The 21,736-nt window shown below is 36.4% G+C and overlaps 1 non-coding gene and 24 pseudogenes across 1 annotated transcript; all 25 read right to left on the bottom strand.

The window, feature by feature from the left end:
• Positions 1-290: 290 nt before the first annotated feature.
• On the bottom strand, positions 291-409 carry LOC145643891 (5S ribosomal RNA). The gene has a single exon (XR_014116091.1). It is a non-coding gene; the product is annotated as a 5S ribosomal RNA (ribosomal RNA).
• A 666-nt stretch (positions 410-1,075) lies between these two features.
• On the bottom strand, positions 1,076-1,194 carry LOC145650417 (5S ribosomal RNA; annotated as a pseudogene).
• A 352-nt stretch (positions 1,195-1,546) lies between these two features.
• LOC145649226 (5S ribosomal RNA) lies at positions 1,547-1,665 on the bottom strand (annotated as a pseudogene).
• A 569-nt stretch (positions 1,666-2,234) lies between these two features.
• LOC145647593 (5S ribosomal RNA) lies at positions 2,235-2,353 on the bottom strand (annotated as a pseudogene).
• Positions 2,354-3,459: 1,106 nt separating this feature from the next.
• On the bottom strand, positions 3,460-3,578 carry LOC145645079 (5S ribosomal RNA; annotated as a pseudogene).
• A 352-nt stretch (positions 3,579-3,930) lies between these two features.
• LOC145649845 (5S ribosomal RNA) lies at positions 3,931-4,049 on the bottom strand (annotated as a pseudogene).
• A 352-nt stretch (positions 4,050-4,401) lies between these two features.
• On the bottom strand, positions 4,402-4,520 carry LOC145649225 (5S ribosomal RNA; annotated as a pseudogene).
• Positions 4,521-5,310: 790 nt separating this feature from the next.
• On the bottom strand, positions 5,311-5,429 carry LOC145647575 (5S ribosomal RNA; annotated as a pseudogene).
• A 1,230-nt stretch (positions 5,430-6,659) lies between these two features.
• Positions 6,660-6,778, bottom strand: LOC145649224 (5S ribosomal RNA; annotated as a pseudogene).
• A 790-nt stretch (positions 6,779-7,568) lies between these two features.
• On the bottom strand, positions 7,569-7,687 carry LOC145647888 (5S ribosomal RNA; annotated as a pseudogene).
• A 1,230-nt stretch (positions 7,688-8,917) lies between these two features.
• Positions 8,918-9,036, bottom strand: LOC145649222 (5S ribosomal RNA; annotated as a pseudogene).
• Positions 9,037-10,044: 1,008 nt separating this feature from the next.
• LOC145643830 (5S ribosomal RNA) lies at positions 10,045-10,163 on the bottom strand (annotated as a pseudogene).
• A 790-nt stretch (positions 10,164-10,953) lies between these two features.
• Positions 10,954-11,072, bottom strand: LOC145647574 (5S ribosomal RNA; annotated as a pseudogene).
• An 887-nt stretch (positions 11,073-11,959) lies between these two features.
• On the bottom strand, positions 11,960-12,078 carry LOC145644341 (5S ribosomal RNA; annotated as a pseudogene).
• An 885-nt stretch (positions 12,079-12,963) lies between these two features.
• LOC145643829 (5S ribosomal RNA) lies at positions 12,964-13,082 on the bottom strand (annotated as a pseudogene).
• A 791-nt stretch (positions 13,083-13,873) lies between these two features.
• LOC145646887 (5S ribosomal RNA) lies at positions 13,874-13,992 on the bottom strand (annotated as a pseudogene).
• A 790-nt stretch (positions 13,993-14,782) lies between these two features.
• LOC145649652 (5S ribosomal RNA) lies at positions 14,783-14,901 on the bottom strand (annotated as a pseudogene).
• Positions 14,902-15,346: 445 nt separating this feature from the next.
• On the bottom strand, positions 15,347-15,465 carry LOC145649395 (5S ribosomal RNA; annotated as a pseudogene).
• A 792-nt stretch (positions 15,466-16,257) lies between these two features.
• LOC145644537 (5S ribosomal RNA) lies at positions 16,258-16,376 on the bottom strand (annotated as a pseudogene).
• A 793-nt stretch (positions 16,377-17,169) lies between these two features.
• Positions 17,170-17,288, bottom strand: LOC145647723 (5S ribosomal RNA; annotated as a pseudogene).
• A 682-nt stretch (positions 17,289-17,970) lies between these two features.
• Positions 17,971-18,089, bottom strand: LOC145644037 (5S ribosomal RNA; annotated as a pseudogene).
• A 680-nt stretch (positions 18,090-18,769) lies between these two features.
• Positions 18,770-18,888, bottom strand: LOC145644231 (5S ribosomal RNA; annotated as a pseudogene).
• Positions 18,889-19,460: 572 nt separating this feature from the next.
• Positions 19,461-19,579, bottom strand: LOC145644036 (5S ribosomal RNA; annotated as a pseudogene).
• A 792-nt stretch (positions 19,580-20,371) lies between these two features.
• Positions 20,372-20,490, bottom strand: LOC145649457 (5S ribosomal RNA; annotated as a pseudogene).
• A 666-nt stretch (positions 20,491-21,156) lies between these two features.
• On the bottom strand, positions 21,157-21,275 carry LOC145650800 (5S ribosomal RNA; annotated as a pseudogene).
• Between the last annotated feature and the right edge of the window lie 461 nt (positions 21,276-21,736).

Genomic DNA, 21,736 nt, shown 5'->3' with positions numbered 1-21,736 from the left:
GTTTGAGTTAATTATTCACTGCACTTCAAATTTGAACATGATAGCTTGAAAATAAATTAAAGGGATGCAAACAATCTTACAGCACCTGCTATTCCCTGGTACTAAAATATTTCTATTTAATCTGTACACTTCACATACAAGCTTGTCAGTTGCAGATTAAAGTAAAGTGATGCAACAAAAACTTACAGCATCTGCTATTCCCAGGTGCTAACAGATAGTTTTTTTTATTAATCACTGCACTTCACATTTGAGCATGTCAGCTTGAAAGTAAATTAAAGTGATGCAAGAAAAGCTTACAGCACCTGGTATTCCTAGGTAGAGTCCCACCTCAGTACTATTCAGGCCCAAACTTGCTTAGCTTCCAAGGTCAGATGAGATTGGGCGTTCTCAAGCTGGTGTGGCCGTAAGCCTTAAACACTTACTCAAATTGCCTAATCATAGCAAATATGATCAAAGACCAATCTGACAATTTTTTTTATTAATCCCTGCACTTGACATTCTAGAATGTTATCTTGAATGTAATTAAATGATGCAATAAAAGCTTACAATACGGAGCTGGTATACGGAGGCACTAATTATTCACTGCACTTCAAATTTGAACATGATAGCTTGAACATAAATTAAAGGGATGCAAACAATCTTACAGCACCTGCTATTCCCTGGTACTAAAATATTTCTATTTAATCTGTACACTTCACATACAAGCTTGTCAGTTGCAGATTAAAGTAAAGTGATGCAACAAAAATTTACAGCATTTGCTATTCCCAGGTGCTAACAGATAGTTTTTTTAATTAATCACTGCATTTCACATCCTAGCATGTCATCTTGAAAGTAAATTAAAGTGATGCAAGAGAAGCTTACAGCATCTCGTAGTCCAAGGTGCTAACAGATAGATTTTTGAGGAATCAGTGCACTTCACATTCAGGCATGTGAGTTGGAGAGTAAATGAAAGTGATGCAAAAAAAACTTACAGCATCTGCTATTCCCAGGTGCTAACAGATGGTTTTTTTTATTAATCACTGCACTTCACATTTGAGCATGTTAGCTTGAAAGTAAATTAATGTGATGCAAGAAAAGCTTACAGCACCTGGTATTCCTAGGTAGGATCCCACCTCAGTACTATCCAGGCCCAAACTTGCTTAGCTTCCAAAGTCAGATGAGATTGGGCATTCTCAAACTGGTGTTGCCGTAAGCCTTAAACACTTACTCAAATTGCCTAATCATAGCAAATATGATCAAAGACCAATCTGACAATTTTTTTTATTAATCCCTGCAATTGACATTCTAGAATGTTATCTTGAATGTAAATTAAATGATGCAATAAAAGCTTACAACATCTGGTATACGGAGGCACTAACAGACAGTTTTTTGATGAATCACTGCACTTCACATTCAGGCACGTGAGTTGGAGAGTAAATGAAAGTGATGCAAAAAAAACTTACAGCATCGGCTATTCCCAGGTGCTAACAGATAGTTTTTTTTATTAATCACTGCACTTCACATTTGAGCATGTCAGCTTGAAAGTAAATTAAAGTGATGCAAGAAAAGCTTACAGCACCTGGTATTCCTAGGTAGGGTCCCACCTCAGTACTATCCAGGCCCAAACTTGCTTAGCTTCCAAGGTCAGATGAGATTGGGCGTTCTCAAGCTTGTGTGGCCGTAAGCTTTAAACACTTACTCAAATTGCCTAATCATAGCAAATATGATCAAAGACCAATCTGACAATTTTTTTTATTAATCCCTGCACTTGACGTTCTAGAATGTTATCTTGAATGTAAATTAAATGATGCAATAAAAGCTTACAACATCTTGTATACGGAGGCACTAACAGACAGTTTTTTGATGAATCACTGCACTTCACATTCAGGCATGTGAGTTGGAGAGTAAATGAAAGTGATGCAAAAAAAACTTACATCATCTGCTATTCCCAGGTGCTAACAGATAGTTTGAGTTAATTATTCACTGCACTTCAAATTTGAACATGATAGCTTGAAAATAAATTAAAGGGATGCAAACAATCTTACAGCACCTGCTATTCCCTGGTACTAAAATATTTCTATTTAATCTGTACACTTCACATACAAGCTTGTCAGTTGCAGATTAAAGTAAAGTGATGCAACAAAAACTTACAGCATCTGCTATTCCCAGGTGCTAACAGATAGTTTTTTTAATTAATCACTGCACTTCACATCCTAGCATGTCATCTTGAAAGTAAATTAAAGTGATGCAAGAGAAGCTTACAGCACCTGGTATTCCTAGGTAGGGTCCCACCTCAGTACTATACAGGCCCAAACTTGCTTAGCTTCCAAGGTCAGATGAGATTGGGCGTTCTCAAGCTGGTGTGGCCGTAAGCCTTATACGCTTACTCAAATTGCCTAATCATAGCAAATATGATCAAAGACCAATCTGACAATTTTTTTTATTAATCCCTGCACTTGACATTCTAGAATGTTATCTTTAATGTAATTAAATGATGCAATAAAAGCTTACAATACGGAGCTGGTATACGGAGGCACTAATTATTCACTGCACTTCAAATTTGAACATGATAGCTTGAACATAAATTAAAGGGATGCAATACAATCTTACAGCACCTGCTATTCCCTGGTACTAAAATATTTCTATTTAATCTGTACACTTCACATACAAGCTTGTCAGTTGCAGATTAAAGTAAAGTGATGCAACAAAAACTTACAGCATCTGCTATTCCCAGGTGCTAACAGATAGTTTTTTTAATTAATCACTGCATTTCACATCCTAGCATGTCATCTTGACAGTAAATTAAAGTGATGCAAGAGAAGCTTACAGCATCTCGTAGTCCAAGGTGCTAACATATAGTTTTTTGATGAATCACTGCACTTCACATTCAGGCATGTGAGTTGGAGAGTAAATGAAAGTGATGCAAAAAAAACTTACAGCATCTGCTATTCCCACGTGCTAACAGATAGTTTGAGTTAATTATTCACTGCACTTCAAATTTGAACATGATAGCTTGAACATAAATTAAAGGGATGCAATACAATCTTACAGCACCTGCTATTCCCTGGTACTAAAATATTTCTATTTAATCTGTACACTTCACATACAAGCTTGTCAGTTGCAGATTAAAGTAAAGTGATGCAACAAAAACTTACAGCATCTGCTATTCCCAGGTGCTAACAGATAGTTTTTTTAATTAATCACTGCATTTCACATCTTAGCATGTCATCTTGACAGTAAATTAAAGTGATGCAAGAGAAGCTTACAGCATCTCGTAGTCCAAGGTGCTAACAGACAGTTTTTTGATGATTTACTGCACTTCACATTCAGGCATGTGAGTTGGAGAGTAAATGAAAGTGATGCAAAAAAAACTTACAGCATCTGCTATTCCCAGGTGCTAACAGATAGTTTTTTTTATTAATCATTGCACTTCACATTTGAGCATGTCAGCTTGAAAGTAAATTAAAGTGATGCAAGAAAAGCTTACAGCACCTGGTATACATAGGTAGGGTCCCACGTCAGTACTATCCAGGCCCAAACTTACTTAGCTTCCAAAGTCAGATGAGATTGGGCATTCTCAAGCTGGTGTGGCCGTAAGCCTTGAACACTTACTCAAATTGCCTAATCATAGCAAATATGATCATAGACCAATCTGACAATTTTTTTTATTAATCCCTGCAATTGACATTTTAGAATGTTATCTTGAATGTAAATTAAATGATGCAATAAAAGCTTACAACATCTGGTATACGGAGGAACTAACAGACAGTTTTTTGATGAATCACTGCACTTCACATTCAGGCACGTGAGTTGGAGAGTAAATGAAAGTGATGCAAAAAAAACTTAAAGCATCTGCTATTCCCAGGTGCTAACAGATAGTTTTTTTTATTAATCACTGCACTTCACATTTGAGCATGTCAGCTTGAAAGTAAATTAAAGTGATGCAAGAAAAGCTTACAGCACCTGGTATTCCTAGGTAGGGTCCCACCTCAGTAGTATCCAGGCCCAAACTTGCTTAGCTTCCAAGGTCAGATGAGATTGGGCGTGCTCAAACTGGTGTGGCCGTAAGCCTTAAACACTTACTCAAATTGCCTAATCATAGCAAATATGATCAAAGACCAATCTGACAATTTTTTTTATTAATCCCTGCACTTGACATTCTAGAATGTTATCTTGAATGTAAATTAAATGATGCAATAAAAGCTTACAACATCTGCTATACGGAGGCACTAACAGACAGTTTTTTGATGAATCACTGCACTTCACATTCAGGCATGTGAGTTGGAGAGTAAATGAAAGTGATGCAAAAAAAACTTACAGCATCGGCTATTCCCAGGTGCTAACAGATAGTTTTTTATATTAATCACTGCACTTCACATTTGAGCATGTCAGCTTGAAAGTAAATTAAAGTGATGCAAGAAAAGCTTACAGCACCTGGTATTCCTAGGTAGGGTCCCACCTCAGTACTATCCAGGCCCAAACTTGCTTAGCTTCCAAGGTCAGATGAGATTGGGCGTTCTCAAGCTTGTGTGGCCGTAAGCTTTAAACACTTACTCAAATTGCCTAATCATAGCAAATATGATCAAAGACCAATCTGACAATTTTTTTTATTAATCCCTGCACTTGACGTTCTAGAATGTTATCTTGAATGTAAATTAAATGATGCAATAAAAGCTTACAACATCTTGTATACGGAGGCACTAACAGACAGTTTTTTGATGAATCACTGCACTTCACATTCAGGCATGTGAGTTGGAGAGTAAATGAAAGTGATGCAAAAAAAACTTACATCATCTGCTATTCCCAGGTGCTAACAGATAGTTTGAGTTAATTATTCACTGCACTTCAAATTTGAACATGATAGCTTGAAAATAAATTAAAGGGATGCAAACAATCTTACAGCACCTGCTATTCCCTGGTACTAAAATATTTCTATTTAATCTGTACACTTCACATACAAGCTTGTCAGTTGCAGATTAAAGTAAAGTGATGCAACAAAAACTTACAGCATCTGCTATTCCCAGGTGCTAACAGATAGTTTTTTTAATTAATCACTGCACTTCACATCCTAGCATGTCATCTTGAAAGTAAATTAAAGTGATGCAAGAGAAGCTTACAGCATCTCGTAGTCCAAGGTGCTAACAGATAGATTTTTGAGGAATCACTGCACTTCACATTCAGGCATGTGAGTTGGAGAGTAAATGAAAGTGATGCAAAAAAAACTTACAGCATCTGCTATTCCCAGGTGCTAACAGATAGTTTTTTTTATTAATCACTGCACTTCACATTTGAGCATGTCAGCTTGAAAGTAAATTAAAGTGATGCAAGAAAAGCTTACAGCACCTGGTATTCCTAGGTAGGGTCCCACCTCAGTACTATTCAGGCCCAAACTTGCTTAGCTTCCAAGGTCAGATGAGATTGGGCGTTCTCAAGATGGTGTGGCCGTAAGCCTTAAACACTTACTCAAATTGCCTAATCATAGCAAATATGATCAAAGACCAATCTGACAATTTTTTTTATTAATCCCTGCACTTGACATTCTAGAATGTTATCTTGAATGTAAATTAAATGATGCAATAAAAGCTTACAACATCTGGTATACGGAGGCACTAACAGACAGTTTTTTGATGAATCACTGCACTTCACATTCAGGCATGTGAGTTGGAGAGTAAATGAAAGTGATGCAAAAAAAACGTACAGCATCTGCTATTCCCAGGTGCTAACAGATAGTTTGAGTTAATTATTCACTGCACTTCAAATTTGAACATGATAGCTTGAAAATAAATTAAAGGGATGCAAACAATCTTACAGCACCTGCTATTCCCTGGTACTAAAATATTTCTATTTAATCTGTACACTTCACATACAAGCTTGTCAGTTGCAGATTAAAGTAAAGTGATGCAACAAAAACTTACAGCATCTGCTATTCCCAGGTGCTAACAGATAGTTTTTTTAATTAATCACTGCACTTCACATCCTAGCATGTCATCTTGAAAGTAAATTAAAGTGATGCAAGAGAAGCTTACAGCATCTCGTAGTCCAAGGTGCTAACAGATAGATTTTTGAGGAATCACTGCACTTCACATTCAGGCATGTGAGTTGGAGAGTAAATGAAAGTGATGCAAGAAAAACTTACAGCATCTGCTATTCCCAGGTGCTAACAGATAGTTTGAGTTAATTTTTCACTTCACTTCAAATTTGAACATGATAGCTTGAACATAAATTAAAGGGATGCAATACAATCTTACAGCACCTGCTATTCCCTGGTACTAAAATATTTCTATTTAATCTGTACACTTCACATACAAGCTTGTCAGTTGCAGATTAAAGTAAAGTGATGCAACAAAAACTTACAGCATTTGCTATTCCCAGGTGCTAACAGATAGTTTTTTTAATTAATCACTACACTTCACATCCTAGCATGTCATCTTGAAAGTAAATTAAAGTGATGCAAGAGAAGCTTACAGCATCTCGTAGTCCAAGGTGCTAACAGATAGATTTTTGATGAATCACTGCACTTCACATTCAGGCATGTGAGTTGGAGAGTAAATGAAAGTGATGCAAAAAAAAACTTACAGCATCTGCTATTCCCAGGTGCTAACAGATAGTTTTTTATATTAATCACTGCACTTCACATTTGAGCATGTCAGCTTGAAAGTAAATTAAAGTGATGCAAGAAAAGCTTACAGCACCTGGTATTCCTAGGTAGGGTCCCACCTCAGTACTATCCAGGCCCAAACTTGCTTAGCTTCCAAGGTCAGATGAGATTGGGCGTTCTCAAGCTTGTGTGGCCGTAAGCTTTAAACACTTACTCAAATTGCCTAATCATAGCAAATATGATCAAAGACCAATCTGACAATTTTTTTTATTAATCCCTGCACTTGACGTTCTAGAATGTTATCTTGAATGTAAATTAAATGATGCAATAAAAGCTTACAACATCTTGTATACGGAGGCACTAACAGACAGTTTTTTGATGAATCACTGCACTTCACATTCAGGCATGTGAGTTGGAGAGTAAATGAAAGTGATGCAAAAAAAACTTACATCATCTGCTATTCCCAGGTGCTAACAGATAGTTTGAGTTAATTATTCACTGCACTTCAAATTTGAACATGATAGCTTGAAAATAAATTAAAGGGATGCAAACAATCTTACAGCACCTGCTATTCCCTGGTACTAAAATATTTCTATTTAATCTGTACACTTCACATACAAGCTTGTCAGTTGCAGATTAAAGTAAAGTGATGCAACAAAAACTTACAGCATCTGCTATTCCCAGGTGCTAACAGATAGTTTTTTTAATTAATCACTGCACTTCACATCCTAGCATGTCATCTTGAAAGTAAATTAAAGTGATGCAAGAGAAGCTTACAGCATCTCGTAGTCCAAGGTGCTAACAGATAGATTTTTGAGGAATCACTGCACTTCACATTCAGGCATGTGAGTTGGAGAGTAAATGAAAGTGATGCAAAAAAAACTTACAGCATCTGCTATTCCCAGGTGCTAACAGATAGTTTTTTTTATTAATCACTGCACTTCACATTTGAGCATGTCAGCTTGAAAGTAAATTAAAGTGATGCAAGAAAAGCTTACAGCACCTGGTATTCCTAGGTAGGGTCCCACCTCAGTACTATTCAGGCCCAAACTTGCTTAGCTTCCAAGGTCAGATGAGATTGGGCATTCTCAAGCTGGTGTGGCCGTAAGCCTTAAACACTTACTCAAATTGCCTAATCATAGCAAATATGATCAAAGACCAATCTGACAATTTTTTTTATTAATCCCTGCACTTGACATTCTAGAATGTTATCTTGAATGTAAATTAAATGATGCAATAAAAGCTTACAACATCTGGTATACGGAGGCACTAACAGACAGTTTTTTGATGAATCACTGCACTTCACATTCAGGCATGTGAGTTGGAGAGTAAATGAAAGTGATGCAAAAAAAACGTACAGCATCTGCTATTCCCAGGTGCTAACAGATAGTTTGAGTTAATTATTCACTGCACTTCAAATTTGAACATGATAGCTTGAAAATAAATTAAAGGGATGCAAACAATCTTACAGCACCTGCTATTCCCTGGTACTAAAATATTTCTATTTAATCTGTACACTTCACATACAAGCTTGTCAGTTGCAGATTAAAGTAAAGTGATGCAACAAAAACTTACAGCATCTGCTATTCCCAGGTGCTAACAGATAGTTTTTTTAATTAATCACTGCACTTCACATCCTAGCATGTCATCTTGAAAGTAAATTAAAGTGATGCAAGAGAAGCTTACAGCATCTCGTAGTCCAAGGTGCTAACAGATAGATTTTTGAGGAATCACTGCACTTCACATTCAGGCATGTGAGTTGGAGAGTAAATGAAAGTGATGCAAGAAAAACTTACAGCATCTGCTATTCCCAGGTGCTAACAGATAGTTTGAGTTAATTATTCACTTCACTTCAAATTTGAACATGATAGCTTGAACATAAATTAAAGGGATGCAATACAATCTTACAGCACCTGCTATTCCCTGGTACTAAAATATTTCTATTTAATCTGTACACTTCACATACAAGCTTGTCAGTTGCAGATTAAAGTAAAGTGATGCAACAAAAACTTACAGCATTTGCTATTCCCAGGTGCTAACAGATAGTTTTTTTAATTAATCACTACACTTCACATCCTAGCATGTCATCTTGAAAGTAAATTAAAGTGATGCAAGAGAAGCTTACAGCATCTCGTAGTCCAAGGGGCTAACAGATAGATTTTTGATGAATCACTGCACTTCACATTCAGGCATGTGAGTTGGAGAGTAAATGAAAGTGATGCAAAAAAAAACTTACAGCATCTGCTATTCCCAGGTGCTAACAGATAGTTTTTTATATTAATCACTGCACTTCACATTTGAGCATGTCAGCTTGAAAGTAAATTAAAGTGATGCAAGAAAAGCTTACAGCACCTGGTATTCCTAGGTAGGGTCCCACCTCAGTACTATCCAGGCCCAAACTTGCTTAGCTTCCAAGGTCAGATGAGATTGGGCGTTCTCAAGCTTGTGTGGCCGTAAGCTTTAAACACTTACTCAAATTGCCTAATCATAGCAAATATGATCAAAGACCAATCTGACAATTTTTTTTATTAATCCCTGCACTTGACGTTCTAGAATGTTATCTTGAATGTAAATTAAATGATGCAATAAAAGCTTACAACATCTTGTATACGGAGGCACTAACAGACAGTTTTTTGATGAATCACTGCACTTCACATTCAGGCATGTGAGTTGGAGAGTAAATGAAAGTGATGCAAAAAAAACTTACATCATCTGCTATTCCCAGGTGCTAACAGATAGTTTGAGTTAATTATTCACTGCACTTCAAATTTGAACATGATAGCTTGAAAATAAATTAAAGGGATGCAAACAATCTTACAGCACCTGCTATTCCCTGGTACTAAAATATTTCTATTTAATCTGTACACTTCACATACAAGCTTGTCAGTTGCAGATTAAAGTAAAGTGATGCAACAAAAACTTACAGCATCTGCTATTCCCAGGTGCTAACAGATAGTTTTTTTAATTAATCACTGCACTTCACATCCTAGCATGTCATCTTGAAAGTAAATTAAAGTGATGCAAGAGAAGCTTACAGCATCTCGTAGTCCAAGGTGCTAACAGATAGATTTTTGAGGAATCACTGCACTTCACATTCAGGCATGTGAGTTGGAGAGTAAATGAAAGTGATGCAAGAAAAACTTACAGCATCTGCTATTCCCAGGTGCTAACAGATAGTTTGAGTTAATTATTCACTTCACTTCAAATTTGAACATGATAGCTTGAACATAAATTAAAGGGATGCAATACAATCTTACAGCACCTGCTATTCCCTGGTACTAAAATATTTCTATTTAATCTGTACACTTCACATACAAGCTTGTCAGTTGCAGATTAAAGTAAAGTGATGCAAAAAAAACTTACAGCATCTGCTATTCCCAGGTGCTAACAGATAGTTTTTTTTATTAATCATTGCACTTCACATTTGAGCATGTCAGCTTGAAAGTAAATTAAAGTGATGCAAGAAAAGCTTACAGCACCTGGTATACATAGGTAGGGTCCCACCTCAGTACTATCCAGGCCCAAACTTACTTAGCTTCCAAGGTCAGAGGAGATTGGGCATTCTCAAGCTGGTATGGCCGTAAGCCTTAAACACTTACTCAAATTGCCTAATCATAGCAAATATGATCAAAGACCAATCTGACAATTTTTTTTATTAATCCCTGCAATTGACATTCTAGAATGTTATCTTGAATGTAAATTAAATGATGCAATAAAAGCTTACAACATCTGGTATACGGAGGCACTAACAGACAGTTTTTTGATGAATCACTGCACTTCACATTCAGGCATGTGAGTTGGAGAGTAAATGAAAGTGATGCAAAAAAAACTTACAGCATCTGCTATTCCCAGGTGCTAACAGATAGTTTGAGTTAATTATTCACTGCACTTCAAATTTGAACATGATAGCTTGAACATAAATTAAAGGGATGCAAACAATCTTACAGCACCTGCTATTCCCTGGTACTAAAATATTTCTATTTAATCTGTACACTTCACATACAAGCTTGTTAGTTGCAGATTAAAGTAAAGTGATGCAACAAAAACTTACAGCATCTGCTATTCCCAGATGCTAACAGATAGTTTTTTTAATTAATCACTGCACTTCACATCCTAGCATGTCATCTTGAAAGTAAATTAAAGTGATGCAAGAGAAGCTTACAGCATCTCGTAGTCCAAGGTGCTAACAGATAGATTTTTGAGGAATCACTGCACTTCACATTCAGGCATGTGAGTTGGAGAGTAAATGAAAGTGATGCAAAAAAAACTTACAGCATCTGCTATTCCCAGGTGCTAACAGATAGTTTTTTTTATTAATCACTGCACTTCACATTTGAGCATGTCAGCTTGAAAGTAAATTAAAGTGATGCAAGAAAAGCTTACAGCACCTGGTATTCCTAGGTAGGGTCCCACCTCAGTACTATTCAGGCCCAAACTTGCTTAGCTTCCAAGGTCAGATGAGATTGGGCGTTCTCAAGATGGTGTGGCCGTAAGCCTTAAACACTTACTCAAATTGCCTAATCATAGCAAATATGATCAAAGACCAATCTGACAATTTTTTTTATTAATCCCTGCACTTGACATTCTAGAATGTTATCTTGAATGTAATTAAATGATGCAATAAAAGCTTACAATACGGAGCTGGTATACGGAGGCACTAATTATTCACTGCACTTCAAATTTGAACATGATAGCTTGAACATAAATTAAAGGGATGCAAACAATCTTACAGCACCTGCTATTCCCTGGTACTAAAATATTTCTATTTAATCTGTACACTTCACATACAAGCTTGTCAGTTGCAGATTAAAGTAAAGTGATGCAACAAAAACTTACAGCATCTGCTATTCCCAGGTGCTAACAGATAGTTTTTTTAATTAATCACTACACTTCACATCCTAGCATGTCATCTTGAAAGTAAATTAAAGTGATGCAAGAGAAGCTTACAGCATCTCGTAGTCCAAGGTGCTAACAGATAGATTTTTGATGAATCACTGCACTTCACATTCAGGCATGTGAGTTGGAGAGTAAATGAAAGTGATGCAAAAAAAACTGACAGCGTCGGCTATTCCCAGGTGCTAACAGATAGTTTTTTTTATTAATCACTGCACTTCACATTTGAGCATGTCATCTTGACAGTAAATTAAAGTGATGCAAGAGAAGCTTACAGCATCTCGTAGTCCAAGGTGCTAACAGACAGTTTTTTGATGATTTACTGCACTTTACATTCAGTCATGTGAGTTGGAGAGTAAATGAAAGTGATGCAAAAAAAACTTACAGCATCTGCTATTCCCAGGTGCTAACAGATAGTTTTTTTTATTAATCACTGCACTTCACATTTGAGCATGTCAGCTTGAAAGTAAATTAAAGTGATGCAAGAAAAGCTTACAGCACCTGGTATACATAGGTAGGGTCCCACCTCAGTACTATCCAGGCCCAAAGTTGCTTAGCTTCCAAGGTCAGATGAGATTGGGCATTCTTAAGCTGGTATGGCCGTAAGCCTTAAACACTTACTCAAATTGCCTAATCATAGCAAATATGATCAAAGACCAATCTGACAATTTTTTTTATTAATCCCTGCAATTGACATTCTAGAATGTTATCTTGAATGTAAATTAAATGATGCAATAAAAGCTTACAATACGGAGCTGGTATACGGAGGCACTAATTATTCACTGCACTTCAAATTTGAACATGATAGCTTGAACATAAATTAAAGGGATGCAAACAATCTTACAGCACCTGCTATTCCCTGGTACTAAAATTTTTCTATTTAATCTGTACACTTCACATACAAGCTTGTCAGTTGCAGATTAAAGTAAAGTGATGCAACAAAAACTTACAGCATCTGCTATTCCCAGGTGCTAACAGATAGTTTTTTTAATTAATCACTGCACTTCACATCCTAGCATGTCATCTTGAAAGTAAATTAAAGTGATGCAAGAGAAGCTTACAGCATCTCGTAGTCCAAGGTGCTAACAGATAGATTTTTGAGGAATCACTGCACTTCACATTCAGGCATGTGAGTTGGAGAGTAAATGAAAGTGATGCAAGAAAAACTTACAGCATCTGCTATTCCCAGGTGCTAACAGATAGTTTGAGTTAATTATTCACTTCACTTCAAATTTGAACATGATAGCTTGAACATAAATTAAAGGGATGCAATACAATCTTACAGCACCTGCTATTCCCTGGTACTAAAATATTTCTATTTAATCTGTACACTTCACATACAAGCTTGTCAGTTGCAGATTAAAGTAAAGTGATGCAAAAAAAACTTACAGCATCTGCTATTCCCAGGTGCTAACAGATAGTTTTTTTTATTAATCATTGCACTTCACATTTGAGCATGTCAGCTTGAAAGTAAATTAAAGTGATGCAAGAAAAGCTTACAGCACCTGGTATACATAGGTAGGGTCCCACCTCAGTACTATCCAGGCCCAAACTTACTTAGCTTCCAAGGTCAGAGGAGATTGGGCATTCTCAAGCTGGTATGGCCGTAAGCCTTAAACACTTACTCAAATTGCCTAATCATAGCAAATATGATCAAAGACCAATCTGACAATTTTTTTTATTAATCCCTGCAATTGACATTCTAGAATGTTATCTTGAATGTAAATTAAATGATGCAATAAAAGCTTACAACATCTGGTATACGGAGGCACTAACAGACAGTTTTTTGATGAATCACTGCACTTCACATTCAGGCATGTGAGTTGGAGAGTAAATGAAAGTGATGCAAAAAAAACTTACAGCATCTGCTATTCCCAGGTGCTAACAGATAGTTTGAGTTAATTATTCACTGCACTTCAAATTTGAAAATGATAGCTTGAACATAAATTAAAGGGATGCAATACAATCTTACATCACCTGCTATTCCCTGGTACTAAAATATTTCTATTTAATCTGTACACTTCACATACAAGCTTGTCAGTTGCAGATTAAAGTAAAGTGATGCAACAAAAACTTACAGCATTTGCTATTCCCAGGTGCTAACAGATAGTTTTTTTAATTAATCACTGCACTTCACATCCTAGCATGTCATCTTGAAAGTAAATTGAAGGGATGCAAGAGAAGTTTACAGCATCTCGTAGTCCAAGGTGCTAACAGATAGATTTTTGAGGAATCACTGCACTTCACATTCAGGCATGTGAGTTGGAGAGTAAATGAAAGTGATGCAAAAAAAACTTACAGCATCTGCTATTCCCAGGTGCTAACAGATAGTTTTTTTTATTAATCACTGCACTTCACATTTGAGCACGTCAGCTTGAAAGTAAATTAAAGTGATGCAAGAAAAGCTTACAGCACCTGGTATTCCTAGGTAGGGTCCCACCTCAGTACTATTCAGGCCCAAACTTGCTTAGCTTCCAAGGTCAGATGAGATTGGGCGTTCTCAAGCTGGTGTGGCCGTAAGCCTTAAACACTTACTCAAATTGCCTAATCATAGCAAATATGATCAAAGACCAATCTGACAATTTTTTTTATTAATCCCTGCACTTGACGTTCTAGAATGTTATCTTGAATGTAAATTAAATGATGCAATAAAAGCTTACAACATCTTGTATACGGAGGCACTAACAGACAGTTTTTTGATGAATCACTGCGCTTCACATTCAGGCATGTGAGTTGGAGAGTAAATGAAAGTGATGCAAAAAAAACTTACATCATCTGCTATTCCCAGGTGCTAACAGATAGTTTGAGTTAATTATTCACTGCACTTCAAATTTGAACATGATAGCTTGAAAATAAATTAAAGGGATGCAAACAATCTTACAGCACCTGCTATTCCCTGGTACTAAAATATTTCTATTTAATCTGTACACTTCACATACAAGCTTGTCAGTTGCAGATTAAAGTAAAGTGATGCAACAAAAACTTACAGCATCTGCTATTCCCAGGTGCTAACAGATAGTTTTTTTAATTAATCACTGCATTTCACATCTTAGCATGTCATCTTGACAGTAAATTAAAGTGATGCAAGAGAAGCTTACAGCATCTCGTAGTCCAAGGTGCTAACAGACAGTTTTTTGATGATTTACTGCACTTCACATTCAGGCATGTGAGTTGGAGAGTAAATGAAAGTGATGCAAAAAAAACTTACAGCATCTGCTATTCCCAGGTGCTAACAGATAGTTTTTTTTATTAATCATTGCACTTCACATTTGAGCATGTCAGCTTGAAAGTAAATTAAAGTGATGCAAGAAAAGCTTACAGCACCTGGTATACATAGGTAGGGTCCCACCTCAGTACTATCCAGGCCCAAACTTGCTTAGCTTCCAAGGTCAGATGAGATTGGGCGTTCTCAAGCTGGTGTGGCCGTAAGCCTTATACGCTTACTCAAATTGCCTAATCATAGCAAATATGATCAAAGACCAATCTGACAATTTTTTTTATTAATCCCTGCACTTGACATTCTAGAATGTTATCTTGAATGTAATTAAATGATGCAATAAAAGCTTACAATACGGAGCTGGTATACGGAGGCACTAATTATTCACTGCACTTCAAATTTGAACATGATAGCTTGAACATAAATTAAAGGGATGCAAACAATCTTACAGCACCTGCTATTCCCTGGTACTAAAATATTTCTATTTAATCTGTACACTTCACATTCAGGCATGTGAGTTGGAGAGTAAATGAAAGTGATGCAAAAAAAACTTACAGCATCTGCTATTCCCAGGTGCTAACAGATAGTTTTTTTTATTAATCACTGCACTTCACATTTGAGCATGTCAGCTTGAAAGTAAATTAAAGTGATGCAAGAAAAGCTTACAGCACCTGGTATTCCTAGGTAGGGTCCCACCTCAGTACTATTCAGGCCCAAACTTGCTTAGCTTCCAAAGTCAGATGAGATTGGGCGTTCTCAAGATGGTGTGGCCGTAAGCCTTAAACACTTACTCAAATTGCCTAATCATAGCAAATATGATCAAAGACCAATCTGACAATTTTTGTTATTAATCCCTGCACTTGACATTGTAGAATGTTATCTTGAAAGTAAATTAAATGATGCAATAAAAGCTTACAACATCTGGTATACGGAGGCACTAACAGACAGTTTTTTTATTAATCACTGCACTTCACATTCAAGCATGTCAGTTGGAGAGTAAATTAAAGTGATGCAATAAAAACTTACAGCATCTGCTATTCCTAGGTGCTAGCAGATAGTTTGATTTAATCATTCACTGCACTTCAAATTTGAACATGATAGCTTGAACATAAATTAAAGGGATGCAATAAAATCTTACAGCACCTGCTATTCCCTGTTACTAAAAGATTTCTATTTAATCTGTACACTTCACATACAAGCATGTCAGTTGCAGATTAAATTAAAGTGATGCAACAAAAACTTACAGCATCTGCTATTCCCAGGTGCTAACAGATAGTTTTTTTTAATTAATCACTGCACTTCACATCCTAGCATGTCATCTTAAAAGTAAATTAAAGTGATGCAAGAGAAGCATACAGCATCTCGTAGTCCAAGCTGCTAACAGATAGTTTTTTGATGAATCACTGCACTTCACATTCAGGCATGTGAGTTGGAGAGTAAATGAAAGTGATGCAAAAAAAACTTACAGCATCTGCTATTCCCATGTGCTAACAGATAGTTTTTTTTATTAATCACTGCACTTCACATTTGAGCATGTCAGCTTGAAAATAAATTAAAGTGATGCAAGAAAAGCTTACAGCACCTGGTATTCCTAGATAGGGTCCCACCTCAGTACTATCCAGGCCCAAACTTGTTTCGCTTCCAAGGTCAGACGAGACTGGTCGTTCTCAAGCTGGTGTGGCCATAAGCCTTAAACACTTACTCAAATTGCCTAATCATAGCAAATATGATCAAAGACCAATCTGACAATTTTTGTTATTAATCCCTGCACTTGACATTGTAGAATGTTATCTTGAAAGTAAATTAAATGATGCAATAAAAGCTTACAACATCTGGTATACGGAGGCACTAACAGACAGTTTTTTTATTAATCACTGCACTTCACATTCAAGCATGTCAGTTGGAGAGTAAATTAAAGTGATGCAATAAAAACTTACAGCATCTGCTATTCCTAGGTGCTAGCAGATAGTTTGATTTAATCATTCACTGCACTTCAAATTTGAACATGATAGCTTGAACATAAATTAAAGGGATGCAATAAAATCTTACAGCACCTGCTATTCCCTGTTACTAAAAGATTTCTATTTAATCTGTACACTTCACATACAAGCATGTCAGTTGCAGATTAAATTAAAGTGATGCAACAAAAACTTACAGCATCTGCTATTCCCAGGTGCTAACAGATAGTTTTTTTTAATTAATCACTGCACTTCACATCCTAGCATGTCATCTTAAAAGTAAATTAAAGTGATGCAAGAGAAGCTTACAGCATCTCGTAGTCCAAGCTGCTAACAGATAGTTTTTTGATGAATCACTGCACTTCACATTCAGGAATGTGAGTTGGAGAGTAAATGAAAGTGATGCAAAAAAAAACTTACAGCATCTGCTATTCCCATGTGCTAACAGATAGTTTTTTTTATTAATCACTGCACTTCACATTTGAGCATGTCAGCTTGAAAATAAATTAAAGTGATGCAAGAAAAGCTTACAGCACCTGGTATTCCTAGGTAGGGTCCCACCTCAGTACTATCCAGGCCCAAACTTACTTAGCTTCCAAGGTCAGATGAGATTGGGCGTTCTCAAGCTGGTGTGGCCGTAAGCCTTAAAAGCTTCCTCAAATTGCCTAATCATAGCAAATATGATCAAAGACCAATCTGACAATTTTTTTTATTAATCCCTGCACTTGACATTCTAGAATGTTATCTTGAATGTAAATTAAATGATGCAATAAAATCTTACAACATCTGGTATACGGAGGCACTAACAGACAGTTTTTTTTATTAATCACTGCACTTCACATTCAAGCATGTCAGTTGGAGAGTAAATTAAAGTGATGCAATAAAAACTTACAGCATCTGCTATTCCCAGGTGCTAGCAGATAGTTTGATTTAATTATTCACTGCACTTCAAATTTGAACATGATAGCTTGAACATAAATTAAAGGGATGCAATAAAATCTTACAGCACCTGCTATTCCCTGGTACTAAAAGATTTCTATTTAATCTGTACACTTCACAAACAAGCATGTCAGTTGCAGATTAAATTAAAGTGATGCAACAAAAATTTACAGCATCTGCTATTCCCAGGTGCTAACAGACAGTTTTTTTTAATTAATCACTGCACTTCACATCCTAGCATGTCATCTTAAAAGTAAATTAAAGTGATGCAAGAGAAGCTTACAGCATCTCGTAGTCCAAGCTGCTAACAGATAGTTTTTTGATGAATCACTGCACTTCACATTTGAGCATGTCAGCTTGAAAATAAATTAAAGTGATGCAAGAAAAGCTTACAGCACCTGGTATTCCTAGATAGGGTCCCACCTCAGTACTATCCAGGCCCAAACTTGTTTCGCTTCCAAGGTCAGACGAGACTGGTCGTTCTCAAGCTGGTGTGGCCGTAAGCCTTAAACACTTACTCAAATTGCCTAATCATAGCAAATATGATCAAAGACCAATCTGACAATTTTTGTTATTAATCCCTGCACTTGACATTGTAGAATGTTATCTTGAAAGTAAATTAAATGATGCAATAAAAGCTTACAACATCTGGTATACGGAGGCACTAACAGACAGTTTTTTTATTAATCACTGCACTTCACATTCAAGCATGTCAGTTGGAGAGTAAATTAAAGTGATGCAATAAAAACTTACAGCACCTGCTATTCCCTGTTACTAAAAGATTTCTATTTAATCTGTACACTTCACATACAAGCATGTCAGTTGCAGATTAAATTAAAGTGATGCAACAAAAACTTACAGCATCTGCTATTCCCAGGTGCTAACAGATAGTTTTTTTTAATTAATCACTGCACTTCACATCCTAGCATGTCATCTTAAAAGTAAATTAAAGTGATGCAAGAGAAGCATACAGCATCTCGTAGTCCAAGCTGCTAACAGATAGTTTTTTGATGAATCACTGCACTTCACATTCAGGCATGTGAGTTGGAGAGTAAATGAAAGTGATGCAAAAAAAACTTACAGCATCTGCTATTCCCATGTGCTAACAGATAGTTTTTTTTATTAATCACTGCACTTCACATTTGAGCATGTCAGCTTGAAAATAAATTAAAGTGATGCAAGAAAAGCTTACAGCACCTGGTATTCCTAGGTAGGGTCCCACCTCAGTACTATCCAGGCCCAAAGTTGTTCAGCTTCCAAGGTCAGATGAGATTGGGGGTTCTCAAGCTGGTGTGGCCATAAGCCTTAAACACTTACTCAAATTGCCTAACTATAGCAAATATGATCAAAGACCAATCTGACAATTTTTTTTATTAATCCCTGCACTTGACATTGTAGAATGTTATCTTGAAAGTAAATTAAATGATGCAATAAAAGCTTACAACATCTGGTATACGGAGGCACTACCAGACAGTTTTTTTATTAATCACTGCACTTCACATTCAAGCATGTCAGTTGGAGAGTAAATTAAAGTGATGCAATAAAAACTTACAGCATCTGCTATTCCCAGGTGCTAGCAGATAGTTTGATTTAATTATTCACTGCACTTCAAATTTGAACATGATAGCTTGAACATAAATTAAAGGGATGCAATAAAATCTTACAGCTCCTGCTATTCCCTGGTACTAAAAGATTTCTATTTAATCTGTACACTTCACATACAAGCATGTCAGTTGCAGATTAAATTAAAGTGATGCAACAAAAACTTACAGCATTTGCTATTCCCAGGTGCTAACAGATAGTTTTTTTTAAATTAATCACTGCACTTCACATCCTAGCATGTCATCTTGAAAGTAAATTAAAGTGATGCAAGAAAAGCTTACAGCACCTGGTATTCCTAGATAGGGTCCCACCTCAGTACTATCCAGGCCCAAACTTGTTTCGCTTCCAAGGTCAGACGAGACTGGTCGTTCTCAAGCTGGTGTGGCCGTAAGCCTTAAACACTTACTCAAATTGCCTAATCATAGCAAATATGATCAAAGACCAATCTGACAATTTTTGTTATTAATCCCTGCACTTGACATTGTAGAATGTTATCTTGAAAGTAAATTAAATGATGCAATATAAGCTTACAACATCTGGTATACGGAGGCACTAACAGACAGTTTTTTTATTAATCACTGCACTTCACATTCAAGCATGTCAGTTGGAGAGTAAATTAAAGTGATGCAATAAAAACTTACAGCATCTGCTATTCCTAGGTGCTAGCAGATAGTTTGATTTAATCATTCACTGCACTTCAAATTTGAACATGATAGCTTGAACATAAATTAAAGGGATGCAATAAAATCTTACAGCACCTGCTATTCCCTGTTACTAAAAGATTTCTATTTAATCTGTACACTTCACATACAAGCATGTCAGTTGCAGATTAAATTAAAGTGATGCAACAAAAACTTACAGCATCTGCTATTCCCAGGTGCTAACAGATAGTTTTTTTTAATTAATCACTGCACTTCACATCCTAGCATGTCATCTTAAAAGTAAATTAAAGTGATGCAAGAGAAGCTTACAGCATCTCGTAGTCCAAGGTGCTAACAGACAGTTTTTTGATGATTTACTGCACTTCACATTCAGGCATGTGAGTTGGAGAGTAAATGAAAGTGATGCAAAAAAAACTTACAGCATCTGCTATTCCCAGGTGCTAACAGATAGTTTTTTTTATTAATCATTGCACTTCACATTTGAGCATGTCAGCTTGAAAGTAAATTAAAGTGATGCAAGAAAAGCTTACAGCACCTGGTATACATAGGTAGGGTCCCACCTCAGTACTATCCAGGCCCAAACTTGCTTAGCTTCCAAGGTCAGATGAGATTGGGCATTCTCAAGCTGGTATGGCCGTAAGCCTTAAACGCTTACTCAAATTGCCTAATCATAGCAAATATGATCAAAGACCAATCTGACAATTTTTTTTATTAATCCCTGCACTTGACATTCTAGAATGTTATCTTGAATGTAATTAAATGATGCAATAAAAGCTTACAATACGGAGCTGGTATACGGAGGCACTAATTATTCACTGCACTTCAAATTTGAACATGATAGCTTGAACATAAATTAAAGGGATGCAAACAATCTTACAGCACCTGCTATTCCCTGGTACTAAAATATTTCTATTTAATCTGTACACTTCACATTCAGGCATGTGAGTTGGAGAGTAAATGAAAGTGATGCAAAAAAAACTTACAGCGTCGGCTATTCCCAGGTGCTAACAGATAGTTTTTTTTATTAATCACTGCACTTCACATTTGAGCATGTCATCTTGACAGTAAATTAAAGTGATGCAAGAGAAGCTTACAGCATCTCGTAGTCCAAGGTGCTAACAGACAGTTTTTTGATGATTTACTGCACTTCACATTCAGGCATGTGAGTTGGAGAGTAAATGAAAGTGATGCAAAAAAAACTTACAGCATCTGCTATTCCCAGGTGCTAACAGGTAGTTTTTTTTATTAATCATTGCACTTCACATTTGAGCATGTCAGCTTGAAAGTAAATTAAAGTGATGCAAGAAAAGCTTACAGCACCTGGTATACATAGGTAGGGTCCCACCTCAGTACTATCCAGGCCCAAAGTTGCTTAGCTTCCAAGGTCAGATGAGATTGGGCATTCTCAAGCTGGTATGGCCGTAAGCCTTAATCACTTACTCAAATTGCCTAATCATAGCAAATATGATCAAAGACCAATCTGACAATTTTTTTTATTAATCCCTGCAATTGACATTCTAGAATGTTATCTTGAATGTAAATTAAATGATGCAATAAAAGCTTACAACATCTGGTATACGGAGGCACTAACAGACAGTTTTTTGATGAATCACTGCACTTCACATTCAGGCATGTGAGTTGGAGAGTAAATGAAAGTGATGCAAAAAAAACTTACATCATCTGCTATTCCCAGGTGCTAACAGATAGTTTGAGTTAATTATTCACTGCACTTCAAATTTGAACATGATAGCTTGAAAATAAATTAAAGGGATGCAAACAATCTTACAGCACCTGCTATTCCCTGGTACTAAAATATTTCTATTTAATCTGTACACTTCACATACAAGCTTGTCAGTTGCAGATTAAAGTAAAGTGATGCAACAAAAAC

Source organism: Electrophorus electricus, chromosome 13 (assembly GCF_041902795.1).
Source record: "Electrophorus electricus isolate QZ-2024a chromosome 13, ASM4190279v1, whole genome shotgun sequence".
Lineage (NCBI taxonomy): Eukaryota > Metazoa > Chordata > Actinopteri > Gymnotiformes > Gymnotidae > Electrophorus > Electrophorus electricus.
Note: the sequence above shows the minus strand (reverse complement) of the source record. Positions and strands in the feature narration are given on the sequence as shown.